This window comes from Anser cygnoides, chromosome 2 (genome assembly GCF_040182565.1).
Source record: "Anser cygnoides isolate HZ-2024a breed goose chromosome 2, Taihu_goose_T2T_genome, whole genome shotgun sequence".
In the NCBI taxonomy this organism is placed as follows: Eukaryota; Metazoa; Chordata; class Aves; order Anseriformes; family Anatidae; genus Anser; species Anser cygnoides.
In genome coordinates, this window is record NC_089874.1 from 86,541,206 (window position 1) to 86,560,955 (window position 19,750).

Sequence of the window (19,750 nt, forward strand, 5' to 3'; positions counted from 1 at the left end):
ATACCTGGTCAGACAAATTTTGCACTTCTGTAGATTTGTATCTCCTTGATAAGTAATCCAGCGGGGTTGAAAGGCTGTTCCGGTGTGTTGTAAATAAAGGGCATGTACTAAGACCTTTCAGTTCATGCTTGTAGTTAAAGGCGAGAAAAGGGTAGGTTTCATGATGACTGATTAAGTTTGGAGTTGCACTATGCCTGCAACTTAATAGCAGTTACAAGTAGTTAAGATGGGTTATGAATTGCATATTCTATTAATATTATTTTAAAAGACCACATTCTTGGCTGTAACTCTTTTTTTATGACTATTTTGTATGACAGTTGCTTTCAATTTCGCTGAAGTGAGGAAAAGTATTTTATATGTGCTGTTCTGTAACTCAAATAGCCAAACAAATTTGGGTTGCAGCTTTACTAAGGTGTGTATTTCATCATCATGCCCTAGCATAGGTAGCTGTACTAATGGAGCCTGAAGCCTTTTGTCAGGGTGCAAGGCCAATTCTGTGGTGCACAGAGTGCTGTACCCTGAAAGTAAAATCAAATGTGTCTTTTCTTGTACCCATTACTAGTAATGCTGCTTTAATCTTGTAGATGTTATGATCTTCACAAGCATTCTGTTGCAAAACAAAACCAAGATTTAATTTTGATATTGACTTGACTTTCAGATAACTCATTTTTAGCAGCAAGTAGGTAAGATTTTTAAATGCACTTGAATAAAATTGGTATTCTGTGCTAATTCTCATTACAGGATTAAACTATAAGCGTTATACAGTTATTTTTTATAAAGTTATTTTTATCAAGTTATTACTAATTGACAAAAGAAAAAAATTAGATGAACTCAAACTACAAGAAAGCACCACTATTCAGAAGCTTCCAGCCAGGAAATTATTTGTCTACTTTGAATGTATTAAAAAAAAAAAAAAAAAAAAGACTACATAGAGAGCATGCTAGGTAAACTTTATTCATTTTTTTTTTCTGGGCCCTCTAATGAAAAAAATTCACCTGAAACATACTTCAACTTTTGGGGTCTTTGTTTTCCATAATGTGAAGATTTTTAGTTTGAAGAGGTAAGGTGTTGTACTTCATTCCTCTTTCTTTTTATTTTCTTCTTCATCAAGAATAGTGGAGTTCATTCTGCTGATCCTGGTTTATTCTGCAAGAGGGCAAAAATTTAGCTATGTGCAACAGGCAAAGGAAGGGGCTGTTGAAGAATAAACCAGCAAAAGCACAGTGATTTAAATGTTAGAATTATTTTCTTGAAAAAAAAAAAAGGCCGTTGTATTTCATATGCATCCATATGTATCCAAAGCTAACCGGATGCTTCAAGGCAGTATTCTTTTCACTGTATGGAGTTGCAGAAGCTGTCTTTATCTTACCTTTTATGCTACTACGATAAAAATAACCTTCATTCCATATCTCATCTCATGTCTAGTCACAGTGGTCAATGCACTGTCCTGGGAGGACAAAAAAAAATAGTTTCCTGTCTGAAAACAGAAGTATGACCTGACTAGCCACAGATGGCTCAGGATAAATAAGCAGAGAAGTTCAGGAAAGAAAATTGTAGTGACCAAGTGACAAGAATACAACTGGAAGGCTCTGTGCTTGCTGGCAGGAGGCAAGATGGGAAGCAGCACTGGAGCTGAAAAAGCAAATTGTAACATAGAAAAAAGACTGGGAAGGAAACTGATTTACCAGGGAAGGGAAACAACTCCAGATTCTTTAATATGCATTGGAGCATTTATGTGCACATATTCTGTGGAGGAGAGTCTGATTGCTTTCTTCTAATACTAGTGGATGCCATCCCCAGTCAAATATTTTGTGGAGGGAGCAGCAATCACCTCTTGCCAAACACCTGGTGTAGGTACAGGTATGGAAAACTGGGGCTGATCAGTGAGATAATTGTAACCTTGTTTAAAATTGATATAAAATGATAATAGCTATTATAAATAATAACTTGCTATTTATTGCCATGTAGTTATTTCCCATTCAAAGTATATTGTTTATCCCTTTTTCTCTTCAGTCACTGTTTCTTTTCTGTTCAAGCTTTACATACTGTTAACAGGCTGTAGAAATCTATTGAATTAAAAGATACTGTGTGCAACAATCTGTTTTAATTACAAAATATCACATGTTCTATTTAACGGTGTGTTTAATGAATGGATATTTAATTAAGAGCTTTAAATCAGGTAATCAGTTTGCAGCACTGGGCAACAAATAATCGGTTTGTAACATGCAGTTGAACAATCAAAAGGAGCAATAGGTAAACCTTTTGCTGTTATTGTTTATTGGCTAATTAAATAATCTGGGCTCCAGGGTACATATAAAACAGGGAATACATGGTAGGTAGGAAGGATGCCAGAGGAGGGTACTCAACAGTGCTTGATGAAGCCATGAAATGTTGGTAAAAGCTTGTCACACAACTCACTGTGTACACTATACCACATTTTGCTAAGTAAGAAAACAAAATGTCTTATACCCTTACCTATCTCTGGCAAATACAATACAACTCTAATAATGAGACATCAAAAATATTTATTATTGACTATGATATTAAAGAACATGTTAGTTAATATTTCCTTTTTTTGATAATATTCAAATCTTTTTTCTTTTTTTTTTCTGATTTGCTTTCTGTTCCTAGTCCTATTACATCTTCACTGATTCCTGGTTGAATGAAGTGGATTACACATTTCAGTGAGAATGCTTCTCTTTACATCAATGCCTGTTGGTATTGTGCTCCTCTAGCACACATGCAATAACCAAGTATACTCTTATCCTTAGGTTGAGATACCCCCTCTGTGTTAGGAGAAGGAAAAAAGGCTTTGTCGTTCTACCCACTTGTGTTTATCTATCTTCAACTATCTTTATGCGGAGCCTTCAGTTGTCATCCATTCAGATTTTGATACAAGAGACTTGAAGGATAAAGGGAACCATTCTGATAACCCATGATGCATTTTGTGGGCATAAGATTTCAGGCATAAATCATAGTATCCATCTCAAAAGCTGTGGCTGCTCAGTTGAGTCATTTTAGAAAGTCAGTCAATCTAAAAATATGAAGTGATGCGTAATCCATTACAATTCTGGGAAGTGACTCTTATATTTTATTTCCTTTATTGTTAAAAGCTTACATCTTATTTCTCAATTTGTTTTGCTTTTCCTTCAGCTAGGCCAAATAAACTGTCTGTCAACTAAAGAGCTTTTCCTTCTCATGTAGACCCTATTTATATTCCAAAGCTAAAACACTTATTAATATTTCTTACAAAAAATAATTTAAAGTGGGGTAATTCTTAAAGGATATGACTCAATAAAATGATCTGGAAATGTTAGTGGTTTGTAAAAAGCATTCAAGTTCAGATGAGACACCAAACCACGCATGGTCCTAAATTGAATATGAGGAAGTTTTGTGGATTTGGTTATTTTACCTTTTAGGCTTTTAGATTCCATAAAACAAACTGAAATGTGGCATACACCACATGCATATGCATCTTTTTTTTTTTTTTTTCTTCCCTGTTTAGGTGATGGCAAGTACAATTTTGCAATTAAACTTCAAGAACAGATTTTATAGAATCATAGAATTATGGAAAGGTTTGAGTTGGAAGGGACCTTAAAGATCACCCAGTTTCAACCCCCTGCCATGGGCAGGGACACCTCCCACCAGACCAGGTTGCCCAAAGCCCCATCCAGCCTGGCCTTGAACATCTCCAGGGATGGGGCATCCACAGCTTCTCTGGGCAGCCTGTTCCAGTGCCTCACCATCCTACTGTCCATGTCAATGACAAAGATGTTAAACAGTGCCGGTCCCAATACTGACCCATGAGGAACACCACTCGTTATTGACCTCCACCCAGACATTGAGCCATTGACTGCAAAAATCTGAGTGCAACCTTCCAGCCAATGCCTTACCTGCCAGGTGGTCCATCCATCAAATCCATGTCTCCAATTTAGAGACAAGAATTTCTTTTTTTCCTCATCATAAAATTGTGAGGTTATCACGGTGAGGATACGTGTGTCCAAGACTTATGCAACACATGATACATTATAATAACATTACATATTTTAAAGTTGATTTTTTTTTTTTTTTTTTGCTGTGCTCCTCCATGGCATATTAATGAAGGGTTTTTTATTTTAATTTTTTTTTCTGTTCTTCAAGGAACAACTTCAAAGCACATATTTCTTCATATCAGTCTAGCAATGTCTGCACAAAATACTGCATTTTTACAGTATGCTGAGCGAAGAGATTGTTTTTCAACTTTCGTAGAAGTTTTGGATTTGATCTTGTGTCTTGTCTTTCTGCTCAGATTGCAATTTAAATTTTGAGTGAATTATAAAAATGGGAAGAAGTGAAGATGAATTGAAGTCATGGGTTTAGGTGAATGTTGTGGTTTAACCTGGCAGGCAGGTCAGCATCACCCAGACACTCGCTCATTTCCCCCAGGTTGGATGGGGAGAGAATCAGAAAAGTGCAAGAGCTCATGGACTGAGATAAGGACAGTTTACAAGGCAAAGCAAAAGCCACATGTGCAAACAAAGCAAAACAAGAAATTTGTTTGCTGCTTCCCATCAGCAGGCAGGTGTTCAGCTACTTCCAGGACAGCAGGGTTCATCGTGTGTAATGGTTCCTTGGGAAGACAAACGCCAGCACTCTGAATGTCCACCTCTTCCTCCTCCTTTCCCCCAGCTGCTATTGCTGAGCATGACTCCACACGGTGTGGGGCATCCCTTGGGCCAGCCTGGGCCAGCTGTCCTGGCTGTGTCCCCTCCCAGCTCCTGGGGCACCCCCAGCCTCCTCGCTGGCAGGGCAGCACCAGGAGCTGGAAAGGCCTTGGCTCCATGTGAGCTCTGGTCTGCAACAACTGAAACATCAGTGTGCTATCACCACTATTTTCATCATTCTCATCCAAACACAGCATCATATGAGCCTCTATCAAGAAAATTAACTCTACCCCAGCCAAAACCAGGACAGTGAATCAGATCTGACGTGTTTTCTGAAGGTACAAATCACTTAGATGCAATTTAAAAAAACAACTGAAATTTTATGTCTGCTTAATGTGAGCCCAACAGCATTTGTAGTAGAAAAAAGTATATGGGTGATCATAACATCTTTGACTGTCTCAGTAGACAAGCATTTTACAGTAAGGACAACCTATAGATGGCACCAAGAGTAAATATTACAGGAGCTGCATAGGAAAAGTCACAGGTTTAAAATCAAAAATATCTTGATTGCATGGAAGCTGTGACTTGGAATATCCATTGATTCATCAACTTCATTGATTTTGGATATTTTCAGTTTTATAGTATTTTTATTAAACATTATTGGAAGTAATTGCAATCCTTTGTCTGAATTCAGGTGACTAGAATCTGGGGACTGGATTCAGGAAATATTTGGCCTAAATAGCATTTGGCTTATTTTTTTGTTTTCTAGCCTGTTGGTCTTTTGACATTTCTGGAGAGTGTGTCTTCTCACAGCAGTCAAGTGAAATCTCGAGGCTCTCAACCCATATGTGTGTGGCTACAAAAGATACGGGGCACTAGCATTGTCCTGGATGTTCTTCCTTTCCTCCAGCTGCATTGTGGTTCTCCTGCTGTGACAGTAAAACTGTGGAGAAAGGGATCCTGAGTTATGTCTGGAAAGGCCCTGGCACTATAATGTCTCTTTCTGGATTTCTTACCCTTACTAAGTGCAATGCAATGCTCTGAGATAGTATCACCCTTTGAGGCAGTACGGCCTTTTATGTCTGTGATTAGTACACACATCACTGCTTTCATGCTGTCATTCTTTTTGTCCAAACTGGCTCAGCATGCCCAGTGATAAAGCATGCAATGCCAATTGGAAGCATCAGCATCATTAACAATTTTATGTTAAGTTTCCACCTTCAACTATTAAAATAATAACCAAACAAACCTATCATTTTGAACTGCCCAAAGGAGTCTGTCTCAACATTATTCACCTTCAGAATTCAAAGTAACATGAAATAGATTTGACATAAAGAAAAGTCAGTCAGGCTGAGATTAGAGTAGGACTCCAGAGATTAGTACAGAGTTGGTACGCCTGTGTTGCAAGTTTTCCTGTAATGACCCAGGTAAGGTGGAGAACAACACTATTAGGGCTATAGAATGTATGAAATAAAAGAAAACTAAAAATCACCAGGTAACCAGGGAGTGCGTTCTATTTTAATTTTTAAATTTATCTTTAAATGTTGAGTTGTGAAAAAATAGAGTATGACAGTACGAAAATAATTGAAAACATTTTGAAAGTCTGAAAAAAAACTGAAGAACACTGTTGGGAACCACGGGAACCACTATAAAAGTGAGACAATCTGCTTTGTCTGAAGGTTCAAGTACATCCTGAAAGTAATTTTTTAGCTATCCTTATAAAAAGTGTGACTGAAGCTGTTATTCCATTGTGAATGTCAGTATCGCTAACTCATGTGTAGCACAGTACAAAACGAATGATGCACAAGGTACATAACAAGGAAATTATGTGCACCCCCTCCTTTTTTTTTTTTATCTTTCAGAAGGATTAGGTTATTAATAATGTTTTTGGTGTGCAGTGAGCTGTTAACCATAGAACCATTCAGGTTGGAAAAGACCTCTAAGATTATATAGTCCAAGCCTTAATCTAGTACCACTGAAGTCCACCAGTATACCACGCTACTAACTTCTACATCTACATACTTCTTAAAGGCCTCCAGGGATGGTGACTCAACCACTTCCCTGGGCAGCCTATTCCAGTGCCGTGTGACCCCTTCAGTAAAGACCTTTCTCCTAATATCCAACATAAACCTCCCTCATGCAACTTGAGGCCATTTCCCCTCATCTTGTCACTTGGTGCTTGGGAGAACAGACCAATCCCCACCTTGCTACAACCTCCTTTAAGGTAATTGTAAAGTACAAAAATGTCTCCCCTGAGCCTTCTTTTCTCTCAAGTTAAATAACACCATTTCCCTCAGCTGCTCCTCATAAGACCTGTTCTCTAGACCCTTCACCAGCCTTGTTGCTCTTCTTTGGACATGCTCCAGGGCCTTGATACAGCATAGTAATTATCACCACTTCACCCATTCCTGTGGGGAAAAAAAAAAAAAGGTTTTTACGCCATGTGAATGAGGAGAATTTAGAAGTATGTGCTTGTGAAGATAATGCACAGAACATCCTTGCAGTTTCTTCCTAAGAAGAAACTTCTTCTTTCCTTTCCTAAGACCTCAGTCTTTACTTCCATTCATAGCTTGGATGCAAAACAATGTGCAAAACATTCAGAGTGGTGAATGGTCATTTGCCAGGGCTCTAGTACCTAGAGCTGACCTTCTCAGACAAACAGTTCTGTGTCTGTAGATTGCCAACCAGAGGGTCTGAAGAGGTTTTAAAATCAAAAAGAGGGCAAGATTGAGGTATAAATATTAAATTTACTTTGTGCATGGCAATTTTTTTGACATGGCGCATCTACGGTAGTTTTTCCAAGCACTTCATTTCTTCTAGCAGCATCGATCCAGTAAATACAGAGAAGCTGTACTTTTGTATTTGTTTTTGAGAGAGAGCACTCAGTTGTTGAGGTCAGGCCATAAGAAGGACAGAAGGTGGGAAGAAAGAAGGGCTTCACATTCTTCAGTTAATACTACCTTCAGAGTACATTTATCTTGTGACATTGTTGGCCTCAATATTGTTTTTATTGTGATAAATTCTTTCTATTTATTTCATGTATCTGGATTTCAAGTAACAAAGATTTCTTTGGAAGAGAGAAGGATATGGGTTTTAATTTGCCATCCTTTTCCACCCAAGACCAAGTCTGAAACATGTACCACTGGGTAATGTAATACTCTGAAGGCTTTGATCCTTTCTCCAACTAGCAGAGTTTCTGGTTTGCTATTTAAAAAATAAAATAAAAAAAAAAATCCATAAAATAAGTTTAAAATGGCAGTGCCATTTTGGTTGAATGCTGATGCAAAACCTGTACTATGTAAGACTATTACACTGCTAAAGCCATGTAACTTTCTTTTCAGAATTAAATGTTTTTTCTCCAAACAGCCTTACAGGTTCTGTGTCACACCCTCATAGTACTATACTTTGTCCCAGCCATTTTGAAAATAATAAATGTATCATGCCATATTTTTTTCATATGGTTTAATGAAGTTAAAAACATAGCCTGCTACTTTGTTTCATTGCCTTTATTTTTATTTTTTTTAAATCTCACATAGTTTCATTCCGAATTCCTTCTCATTGAAAGAATGAAAGTTTTAATGATTTAATGTAACTTAGGGGGATGTCTAAGTGTTTCTAACCATGGTATCTAACTGTTGAACTGTTTGGACACATGACTGACAGTAGTAAAATTGCCTGAAGCACTGTAATGATGCCCTTGTATGTTCATCTCCTAGTATTTATAGCAGGTATTGGCACCATGGGCATTTTGTGTTTCCAGAGTAAAGAATTGTTTTGGATAACAGAATAAAAATTGAATTCTATACAGAAACAGTTTAGTCCTTACTGCTCTCATATTGAAGTGGCCTTCCATAAAGTCCTACATACTGTGTCTGTATTTTTCACATATTTAATTACAAATATACAAAATAATGGTAGAATCAAAAGATATTGTCATTGTTTAGGCATGTACTTCAAAATTTCTTCTGTATATCTCCTATATTCATTTGAATTATGCTCCAAGCTGATACGCAATTCTTGTTTTCATTACTTTTATCTTCACATAATTTTAAAATGTTATATTCAGGTATTTTCATTAGCTCGGTAGTGCATCTCTAATCTGTTTCGGGGTTCAATAAAAACTTATTTTTTAATATATAGGGGTGGTCTAGACTTAAAGAACTTTTTCCCCATTTCTAAAGTGTTGTATTTTTTCCCTGAAAAACAAAAAACAAACAAAAAACATCAGTATATTTTAATTTATAGTCAGATAAAAAATACTTATATATTTTATTTAAATCTACTTATGCATGCATATCATAAAGCCATAATACTGTCAGGTATTAAATAGAGCTCCTTCCTTACACCTAATTGCTCAATATGGTTAGCATCTACTTTGTGAATTTAAGTGTAGTAAGTTTATCAAATTAAAAATCTCTTCATGTTAAGAAAAATATTATGTGCCTCACATATGGCACACTACTTTCTATGTTTTTGTTTTTGTTTTTCTCCTGGATATTTGACTTAAGTAATTCAAATGTCTTTGTTGTAGAAGAAATTATGAAGGTATATGGGGTTTCTGCCTCCGGTGAAGTAGCAGCAGGTGACAAAACATTTGGGCTTATAAACAAGATTCTTTGAATCTTTTATGCCATAGACATTTTTTTCCTTAATTAGGTACTCAGTAATATGCTAGGGGTTTCTTTGTTTTGTGCAAAATCCTGAATTGAAAAACTACCTGGCATTTTTAAGTGCAATATAATGTATTAGATTTGTGAAGCAGCTGTCCTAATTAAAAAAGAAGACTATTGCATTGTAACTAGTCTTCCATGTGAACTTTATACTATTTTAAATATAAAGGAAGGAATAGAATACTTGCCCTTAACTTAGGATGCAGGAAAATAATGAGAGGAACTCAAATAGAAAAAGTAAAAGCTGTGAGAGGCAGGTCAAAAAGACTGGAAAAGGCAGAATAACAAAAATAGCTTCTAAATGTTAGGTTGCAGAGAGTTGGAAAAAGCAAAACAAGTGAACACATTCTGCAGGTAGCCTCGTGTTCTGCTTTAAGTGCTGCCTACCACTTTACCCAGCTTTTTGATGCATTAAGAGTAACAACTACCATGATGGGACAGAAAGGCCAGAAAATGCCTCACCCTTTCTGAATGACTTAGATTTAGTCATTCATGTTTTTCTCTGTTACTACACAGTCCTTTGTGTCAGATCCCTAAGATGTTTCAAAGCCAATGATGGACTCCCCCAAAAGGGAGTTGCTTGTGAATTGGTGAAGAGTTTAAGGAATAATTCTGACATCTAAGACATCATTTGTAAGTCTTAGTCTTGTTCAGTGAAAGACTGCTCATGAGGCAAGGCAACAAGCCCTCCTCCCTGAGCTTTTGGTTGTGATTTCCTGAAGTAGCACTAATAGCTAATATCCCACAGGTTATGGGAGCTGGTGAAACAGCTTTGCTAGGCTCTACGCTCTCCTTACTGACTGCTTTCAATTATGTTCCCACAGGCTCAGTAGTTTGCTTTAGGCTTATGAAGTAGTGTGAATTAATCTCCAGACTGACTTTATTCCAATACTTACTGCTGTACAGCCGGCAAAAGACTTTTCTTTTAACTGAACCTTTCCTTGTTTTCTCATTGTCTTCATTAACATGAAGGAGCAGAAACATAGATATGATTATCAATTATGACTATCACATATGTACATCTGCTTAAGATTCAAAGTGGCTGAGAAGGCAGTTTGTTTTATTCTGCATGAGAAAAAATCTTTTCATAAAAACCACACAACTTTTTAATGGTTGTAAGTCTTGCTGCATTACTACAGCTAGAAAGCTGTATCACCTACAGCTACAGGTAGTACAATAAATATACTGTAAATCCTAAGCTGCATTAATCCAAAAGCCAGCTATTTTAAAGATGTTTCAAGAGGCATGAATTAAGGAAGATTATAGCCATTCTTTTTTGGAAATTTATACAGCCAGCAAAAGTACTTGTTAGGAGGCTTTGCTTTCTTTCTCTAGTAAGACATTCTGGGAAATGTGTTCCTGCCTTTCCTCGCCCACTCCCGGCAGATATTTTTAACATAGGTCAGTTTGAGCTCTTCGGTGGATCAACATGATGCAACTTTGCATCTTCCAGTTTATAAAGATAATGTGGTGTCAAATATCAAAGTAAGTCCTTAGACCAGTCCCTTTAGTTATCGTAGGTCGTTTTCACTAGTGTTTTCCATACAGCATATCATCAGCTTGAATCAGTAACAGCTACAAACATTTCACCACGAGTGCAGCTTCTCTAAAAGCCTGGATGCAGATTTTGACTTTAACACTCCCAGGCAAAGTGTAAAGGCTGACAGACAGCTCAGCATGGGTCAGGTCACATGCAGAAGCTCTTGCAAGATGTATTGCCAAAAACAGAAAGGAGGCAACGAATTTATATCCCTGCATGGGAAGAGGTGACATGACCAAAATCTCTTGAAATTTGTGGAGCGGGAGAAGGAAGTAGAGTGGAGGAGTACCCTGTGCGCAGAAAAATTCTCATCCACTACGTCAACGTTACTCAGGGCTGGCAGGGCAAGTAGAGGTGGGGTGAAGGATATGTTACGCAGCGATGTGTATTGCCTATTCCTTTTAGACACAGAAGAGGTGCAGTGGGGCTGCTGCCCTGCCCGTGTCATGGGCACCTTCATCCCCCCCTGAGGCTGCTGCTCCCCGGGGCAGGGCTGACAACAGCGTTGCAGGCCCAGGCTGAGCAAAAATGGAGGTGCTGGGCCTGTGGGCGCTGAGGCCTTATGGTGTTGGAGCGGGCAGCAGTGGGTCACCCTGCATTGGGATGGTTGGGTGTAGGGGTGGGTCTAGGGATTTTGGGGTGCTGATTGCTCTGCGCTACATTTTGAAGTGTAGAGAGGAAGATAGGAAGCAATTTAGACTGAAAGTGATTTATAGCTCTTTCTGCTATTCATGCTTACTACGCTGTAAGCTACTCACAACACAGGCTCCAACAGCATGAACAGAAATGGCTGTAGGTGTTTTTTCTCTCCAAGATATTTTTAAGATCGTTTGAGGGGCAGAAAGAGAGATAGCACAGAAGCAGAAAGAAAGTGTGCTTGCAGATGGTTGCTGGTATTTTTGTTTTGTTTCTTGGGGGAACTGGGCCTGGCCTAAAGAGAGAGGTGGGACGCGTGAAAGGGAAGGAAAAGGTAGTGAGAGATATTGAGGAGAGAGGAGAACGATGAACCTGCAGAGTGAAGTTGGTGGTGTGGGAAGGATGTTATCTAAATATAGCACCTGTAAGTAAGTTATTAGAGTGAATGCATGATTGACTGGAGGATGTTTGCAAAAGTTTAAGTCACTTAATTAGCCTTAGTCACTGGCCAAATTGCTTGCTTTCTCTTGAGCATACATAACGGTGTTGGTTTTTGTTTGTTTGTTTGTTTGTTTTCTGCAAATAATTTTTAAATAGTAATATTTGAGGCCTTGAATATCCGCTCTTAAGCTCTGTGAGTATAGTTCCATATCTTTCTGTTCCACTAAGACATTATATCCTTAATAAAACTTGTAAACCAGGTGCACTTTGTGTTTTTTGGAGGAAATAACACCTCTACCTCTGTCTGATCAAAAGCCTGAACTAAAATCCCTGTAGCCAAGCAGTCATGGTTTTCCCAAAGAATTCTCTGAAATCGATTTATTTTGTACCTGATAGGATTGCTCACAAAGGTTAATGCGTCTGTCGCCCCCAAGGGAACGGTGGGTGCAGTCATTAATGAGTGCTTTTCTCTCTTTTCTGTTGGTATCAATGGCACAAATAGCTTTCTGAACCTTGGATTCACTCCCTGCTTTTTACCTATTCTCCTTTTCTTCCTTAGCCTCCACGACTCCTTCTGATCAGGTTAACTTGTTTTCATTTGTAGCAATCATTCATCAATTTATTCTGAGAACTTGCACAACCGATATAGAAATCCATTAAATTTGTATAACAGGTTAATCTCAACTAATAATTACTCATTAATCTTGCTGGAAATACACATTTTCTTCAGCCCATTGCCAAGCCATAAGCACGAGGAAAAAAAAACTGAAGTATTTAATCTGTTTTGTAAAGTTTGTTAATGACAAATTCTGGCTGACAGATTGGAAAATTAGGTCCTCTGTGTTGGGGTGCATTCAGTTTTAAAAAGTGATTAACTATATGCCAAGCTGTCAAAGAAATTTTGCATGAAAAAAGAGAAGTTGTTAACATTATGTCTGTGCCCAATGATTTCATAATGTACGTTTTAAATATACATAGAAAAAAAAAAAACAGCAGTATATGGACATTTTCAAAAAGCGGAGTATTGAAACTATCAAAAGAGAAGCCTGAAATGGCTTTTTTCTCCCTCACACCCTCCCTCTACTTTTCCCCTCATCTTTGACCTTAAAAACACTTCCATTTTCCCTCTAAAATTTTAGTTACATCTGCTTGGTAATTGAACTGAACACAGAATTTGGCTTTCCTGAAGAGTTCCTCCTTATTCTTGCCTTCCCACCAAGCTGCAGCTGCATCCTGGAAGGCTGTTTTCCAGAGCAGCAGGATTTACTGTTACAGGTAGGCCAGAGTTTAGGATGATTTTGAATTCCCATGCTTGCTTAGTAATTCGACCTGTGTTAGGGCTATTTGCTTAATGTATTATTTCTGCAGAGCTGGTAAAGTTTCTGACTAAAGGTCAAATTGATTTCTCAGCTTCTCACTGCTGTACTTACTTCTGCTGCTTCTGTGCGCTGCTATGTCTACATATTCACTTCTGATTGATTTTCTTAATTCAAAAATTGACACAGAAAGTATTTTCTAATTAAAAGCATGTTTGTCAGTACTGTCCAACCCCATCATGGATTTCCGTTATGTTTTTGATTACTAGCTCCTGACCTGTATATGCTGAGGTTCACTTGAAAATCAAAATCTTTGTTCTCCGTACAAAATTTCACCTTTGTTCTCATCTCTTACATTGCACCGTGTTCTTTGGCAAAAGGCATACCTTCATTTTCAAGATCTTTTTGGAGGCAAATAGCAGGCTCATGCCACCAGGCAAGTAGAATAGTTTTATATTCAGAAAGAAAAGGAAGATAACCAGTTGTGAGCAGCAAGACTTTATTCCTGGTCAGAGATGAATTCCCAGATAAAAGGATATATCTCTTCTTTGCCTTGTGATGCAAAGTCACACTTTAAAAGCTTTCTGCTTGTTTGGAGTGACTGCGAGACTGAAGAAGTGACTCTGTGCAAGACTGTTATGACATGTGAAGCTACAGTGTGCTTGTTCTGCAGACTCAAAGTGCCCCCTTGGCTCTTGAACTCATTTTAGTTTGATAGAAAGCCCATCACAACGTTTGACTATTACAAAGCTTCAGCATCGCAGGTGTTGAACTATACCTGCCGTTTGTATACATCAAACAAGGAGTAGTAAGTGGAATTATGTTACAGACATTGTTTTGTGTTGTGGTGATAAATTATTTCTGTCACTGATCACTACACTAGCCGTGCAGTACACCACTGTAATAATACATTTTCACATTCCATTTGTTAGTTCTAATATTGATTTTTTTTTTTATTTTTCAATATACCTTTTTTTTTTTTTTCCCCCACGGAACTTACTTTACTATTACATAAAGTAACTTTGAAGTTTCCTTTATTTGAAGAATAACTTTTAACTGAAAAAAAAAAATATATCCTATATTTAATGGCTAAACAGCACACATCACTCAGTCCTCTAAGATTTTAACAGTGAAGCATATCCTCTCATTAATTTGGTTTTCCATGGTTCCATATTGCCGCTGTGACAAGTCAGTTGTTGAGGTGAGACGTACCATGAATGCACTTGCGAAAGAAGCACCTGCCTTCCTTTTATTTCTTGTGATTGTGCAAAATACTGGTCTCCTGGAACAGCACTTCTAACAACAGGGGCATCCTCTGCTAGTGTGTAAGATCATTCATTGTGTGGGTACTCCCGCACCCCTTCTTTGTCAATTGTTCAGCATAATACTGCTAGTCAGGGGAAAAGAAAGCCTTTCATTGTTTGTGATGTGCTGTTTCTTTTTCCATTCTAGTATTTTGAGCTAGAAGTATGTGTCAGAAAGATATGAAATGAGACCTTGAACTCTGAATCAGCATGGATAATTAGATTTTGGTTGATAAGAAAACCTTTACTAGCAACTTTTTGATGTGAAACTAAAGTGAACAGGTAGTTTTCTTGTGCCAGCACATTGTGTTCAGCATTGCTGGGTGGATTTTTTTAATGCAGTGAACAGGCAACCGAATCATTCTTGGAGACTTAACCAGCAGTCGTGCCTGCTGGCGCGCCATTTTTCTTCTGTTTTAACTGCAAGAGGTGATATTGTTAACAAATATCGAACTACAAACTGGTCCTATTTGTGCTTATAGTAACACAACACAATTCCATGAATTGTAGAAATAGAATGTGTGTGTGTGTGTGTGATTTCTCCAATGATATACAATTTCTCGTTATAATAAATATTGTATGTTCTACTGTTGCCTCAGCAGATTGCACAGATTTGATTGCCATAAAGGATATCCTTACCTTTAAAACCATAAGCATGAAATACAATTAAACTGTATACCTATGAGAAATCCAGAAACACCATATGAACTTTTTAATTGTACATCTTGTTTTTCAAAAATTTTCTAAACAGCATATCCAGAAAACCTTTTTGTAACTTGCAGAAATCACCACTATCCCAGTTAGTTGGGGTTTGAGAACAGCACTTCCGTAAGTGCTAGCTCTCCATAGTAACTCTGATTGCCACCCATTTGTTACCACTGGAATCAGACTGGGTTTTACTTCTGGGTACCAGGAAGTCATGGATGTGCCCAACCCTTTTCAAATTGTCTTATTTTCTACTGGCATACTTCAAAGTGGCTCCTATTCTGGAAAGTTATTGTTGGCTGTGGAAGAACTTTCAGGAATACTTAAAGCTGTTATAAAATGGTAGAGAATTTCTAGGTAGCACTTTTAACAAAGTTTAGCAGAATATGTTCTAGTGCTTAGTCGTTTTCTCTTCTTTCTTAAAATCAGTGAAGTGATTGTTCCCACAGACAGTGTAACAGGGTAAGTTTTAAAGACTGCTTGCCCTATAGTATCTTTTAAAAGAATTCTGCTATTCATTAATTTTGCAGTACATAAAGAGTGGAAGTTGGTTGAAATAAATGTTATATATTGCTTTCTATTCAGACCATGAAAAAGGCTTTCTTCTTTTTTAATGGAAGAACAAAATTCCCTATGTATACTGTTTGACTGAGCTGAGTATGCAATGCAAGAGATATTGTAGGAGTCCACAGAGTCACCATGCACAGCGCAACACAAAAACCTTGTTTGTTTTTGTTAACCTCAAATCAAAACATAAATGTGAATAAAGCACCAAAAGAAAATGGGACATAGGTCTGAGTCTTCGGAAAGCATCTGAAGTTTTGCAGTAATTGCAGAGTTGTTTCATGGTAGCTTTAATGTCACAAAACAGAAAATGGTAGTAGAGAAAAAGGAATGATTCTGGAGTAATCTCAGCCTACATATGCATAGACTGTCAAGCAGAAGAACAGCTAAATGTGCCTTAGAAAGGATTTAGTAGACAGGAAGAAAAAAAAAAAAAGAAATCTGTATGAAATTAGTTCAGTAAATATTTATGTGGTTTTAAGTGTAGTAATCTTATTTCTGCTTTGCACAGCAATTTTTTGCATGTATGCATCCTCTTGGCTTACTAGACACATAAAGGAGCACACAAGCTAACCTTTAACTCTGGCCTTAGTATTGCTCCCTTGAAATGTTTACAGATTTATCTCTTCTGAAAAAATGTAGATTTGAATATTGTTGTTTTCCATTCAAATTATAAAGAATGCATCTAGCTGCTACGCTCTAGATGTTTGGAGATGTTGGAAATGATTCCTAAAGAATCAGTGTGAAGAAGATGGGCACATGCATTTATGTCGATTTAAAATGAAGTGAATGTCAGTGCAATGATTTAGAGAGAACCATTCATATGCTGCATAAGCAACAGAAAAATCCTGCACATATATCTAAGCTCCATTCTTAGTATACCAACTTAAGGGCAGTGACTATTAGTAGAAAGCCTAAAATACATTATAGAATTTCCTGCTATTTCTCCTTGTTCAAACTCTCAAAGTTTGCACATCTTCAGTCACACATCTTGAAGTCAAACATCAACAATGCACTTAAGGATCTGACCAAATTAAAGGAATTCTTGTGATTCAGAAAAAAGTATGTATTCTAACAACATGAAGGGCTTATACAGGTTTAGAATAAAAATAGCTTTCTTCCACTTTCATCAATCAGTTTTATATGAGATAGGATCCAGTTACATCAAGATTGCAATCTGTGCAAATTTCAGATATTTAACAACCCTCTCATGATTCAGTGCCAATCCATTTTAACTAAAAATCATTGACCTCTGCAACAAGAGTGAGATCCCTTTGTATTTGATAGTCATAATAAATTTCTCTAATAAATACACTGCTAGATTGCAAGCTCTGTGTACTGCTGCAACAGATGCGATGACTTTCCAGTACCCGTTGCATTCTTTTTCCAGCAGAGCTTTTCTGAGACGGTGATGCGTATTAGCACATTGAAATGAAACAGGATGGCCATTCACAATGTTTCAATGAAACAGAACGTGCTCAGACTGCTGCATAATTAATTACCCCTTGGAGATATTATTTCATGTGGAGTAGATTTTCTTCTATTAAATTGCCATTTATTTGTGACCTTTAATTTATCATAAACAATCTTCTTTCTACATCCTAGGCAGCAACAGAGAACAACAATAAATTGTTCCATTGTTCTCCTTAAGTGACACTTACAGCTTGGCAGAGTTACAAGGAAGCCAGTATGTTTGCAATTTGGGAGCTAAAATAAAGGGCTTTACAAGGTATTTTCCATCCATTGCCCCCAGCAACATTTTACATCCTTGAAATTTTAGAAATACAGTTAATTGTTGTGATTTCTCCTTCCAAAAGTTTCTGAGAGAAACAGCTGGTGGCATCCTGTTCCGTTAGAGCACTGGCCTCCTCAGGTGTTTAAAAGAAGTTCTTAATGCTAAGCCCAGGTGCACATCTGAGCCTGCTTAGTCACTTTCCTTTCTTCCCTCTGACCCCTTTTTGGGGAGCTCTGGGAGCCCCTGTGCTCACCTCTGCCCCAGGGAGGGTGGATTTATCCTAGGGAAGGCTGGTAGAAACTGAGTCAGCACTGGTTGTTTATTTTCTTCAGACCCCGAAATGTCGCTCTTCCTTCTCAAATGCATATCCGGTGTGCTATAAAATGAGGCAGAATTGACCTGAGCTCCACTGTGACATTTAGAGAGAAGACTACTGAAATGCGCACTGAAATTTTATGACTCCCAGTTGCTAATGGTACAAGTTGTTGATTGATAGAGGATGGTAGGTACTTGACCATCATGTTTCAGAAAAGGGGACTACTATCTACTTCATAAGTAGAAAGGAACTATTTCTTGAAAATCTAGATTGAATATTATTTTTTTCCTTTTCAAGGATAAAATGCAAGTAGTCTAATCCATCAGCCTTTTAGCTAAACATCGCCAGCAAATAATGAAGAGTATGTACTGTGAATTTTTTTTTTTAAGTAAAATGAGTACATTTACTTTCATTAAAAGCATCATTAAGGGAAGTGCTCATTTTGGAGTCTAAGCTGATGCAGTTTTATTCAGATGAAATATTTGAATATGAAGCTCATATTTCTGTGAAAGAAAGAGAAGGCTGTTTTTCATGAAAGAACCTTGTATACAAAATAATCAAATAGCTGTTATCCTCCAGCGTTCAGATTGTGTAGATGTCGGCCAACTGCGATGTGTAGTGTGAAGAAGGCACTTGAGCAGGAGATCCTTGGGAGCAAGCTAAGCCTTTTCGACTTGAGCGGAATAATCGAGTCGCTTACCCGTTTGCACCTCTCTCTCCAAAGACCCATAATAAGCTTTCCCAAGCGCGACCGCATCCCCAGCGATCTGGCAGGAGTTTGTGGGAATCGTCAACCATTTTGCTTCTGCTTTGTTGCCATCTTTGGCATCTCCTCCTGCCGAGGCCTCTCCTGCCAGGCCAGTGCAGGCCTGCAGGGGTGGGCGTGAAGGGTCCTACAGGGGCAGCTGCTTCTGGGCTCAGGGCCAAGGGCAGGATGGAGGGGAGAGGCAGGTGGCCCTCGCCTTGTAGCCTCGCCTGTTGGTGCTGCAAGTGCTCATGAAGGTGTGGGTATGAGCGATGGGGGGTGATGGGGAGTGCTGCTGGCTCAGTGTGCCGTTAGTTGAGGGACAGTCTAGGTGATATAATTCAGTTGTATTTTATGAATCTACGATATGATTGTATGATTTATGATTCATGCGTACTTTATGAACCTACAATACGGCTCTATGATTTAATAGAAAAGATTCATAGCTGCTTGTGGCGAACTCCGCCAAGTTTAAAAGCAGCAGCAAGCGCCCAGAACACGGTGCTTCACACTGTGGGGACCGCCAAGGCAAGCCGCCCCGCTTGTGGTGAACTCAGCTCCAGGCTGCGCCGTCTCGAGGTCCTACAGCGGCCGGGCGACTTTCGCCTGGAGATGGCAGGCGGCGCAAGGGGCGCGGCGCCACGGGGCGCCATTACGGGGCACGCCGCCATCATGGGGCGCGGGGCTGCCCGCAGAGGGGCGCCGGGCGGGAACGGGCGGTGGGCGGGGCGGGGCGGGGTGATGAGACGTTGCCTGCACGGCGCGGCGGGGGCACGCGCGCTGTTGCCATGGCGACCTTTGTGCCTGGCTGCGCTCGGCCCAGCCGGCTGGGCGGGCGGGCGGCTCGCTGCTCCTGCTCCTGCTCCTGCTGCCCCTGCCCCGGGGATGTCCGGCAGCGCTCCCCGCCGTGCCCTCGCCGCGGTTCCGAGGTGGTGGCGGCGGGGGGGCGGCGCCGTGCCCTGAGGGGTTGAAGCCGCTGCGGGCGGGCGGGCGGCGCAGGTAAGGGGCCGGGGGCGGCGGCGGTTGCGGGGCGGAGGGGCGCGGGGCGTCCATTTTGGAGCCGGCTGGGTGGCGGCCGTGCCGCGCTCCTCCTGCCTGTCCTGGCCGGGGACTCTGGCTTGTTGCAGCCTGCCTC

At 39.2% G+C, this 19,750-nt stretch overlaps 1 protein-coding gene across 12 annotated transcripts in view; it reads left to right on the forward strand.

The window, feature by feature from the left end:
* The window catches only part of CTNND2 (catenin delta 2), a 648,554-nt gene that overhangs the window by 203,065 nt on the left and 425,739 nt on the right, over positions 1–19,750 (forward strand). Inside the window, exon 1 of one of the 12 annotated variants that reach the window (XM_066992569.1) lies at positions 19,384–19,614. The exons of the other annotated variants lie outside the window; for them this stretch is intronic. The gene's annotated coding sequence lies outside the window, so the exon portion shown is untranslated. Of the gene's footprint in view, positions 1–19,383; positions 19,615–19,750 lie in introns of those variants that run through there. 12 annotated transcript variants of the gene reach the window in all.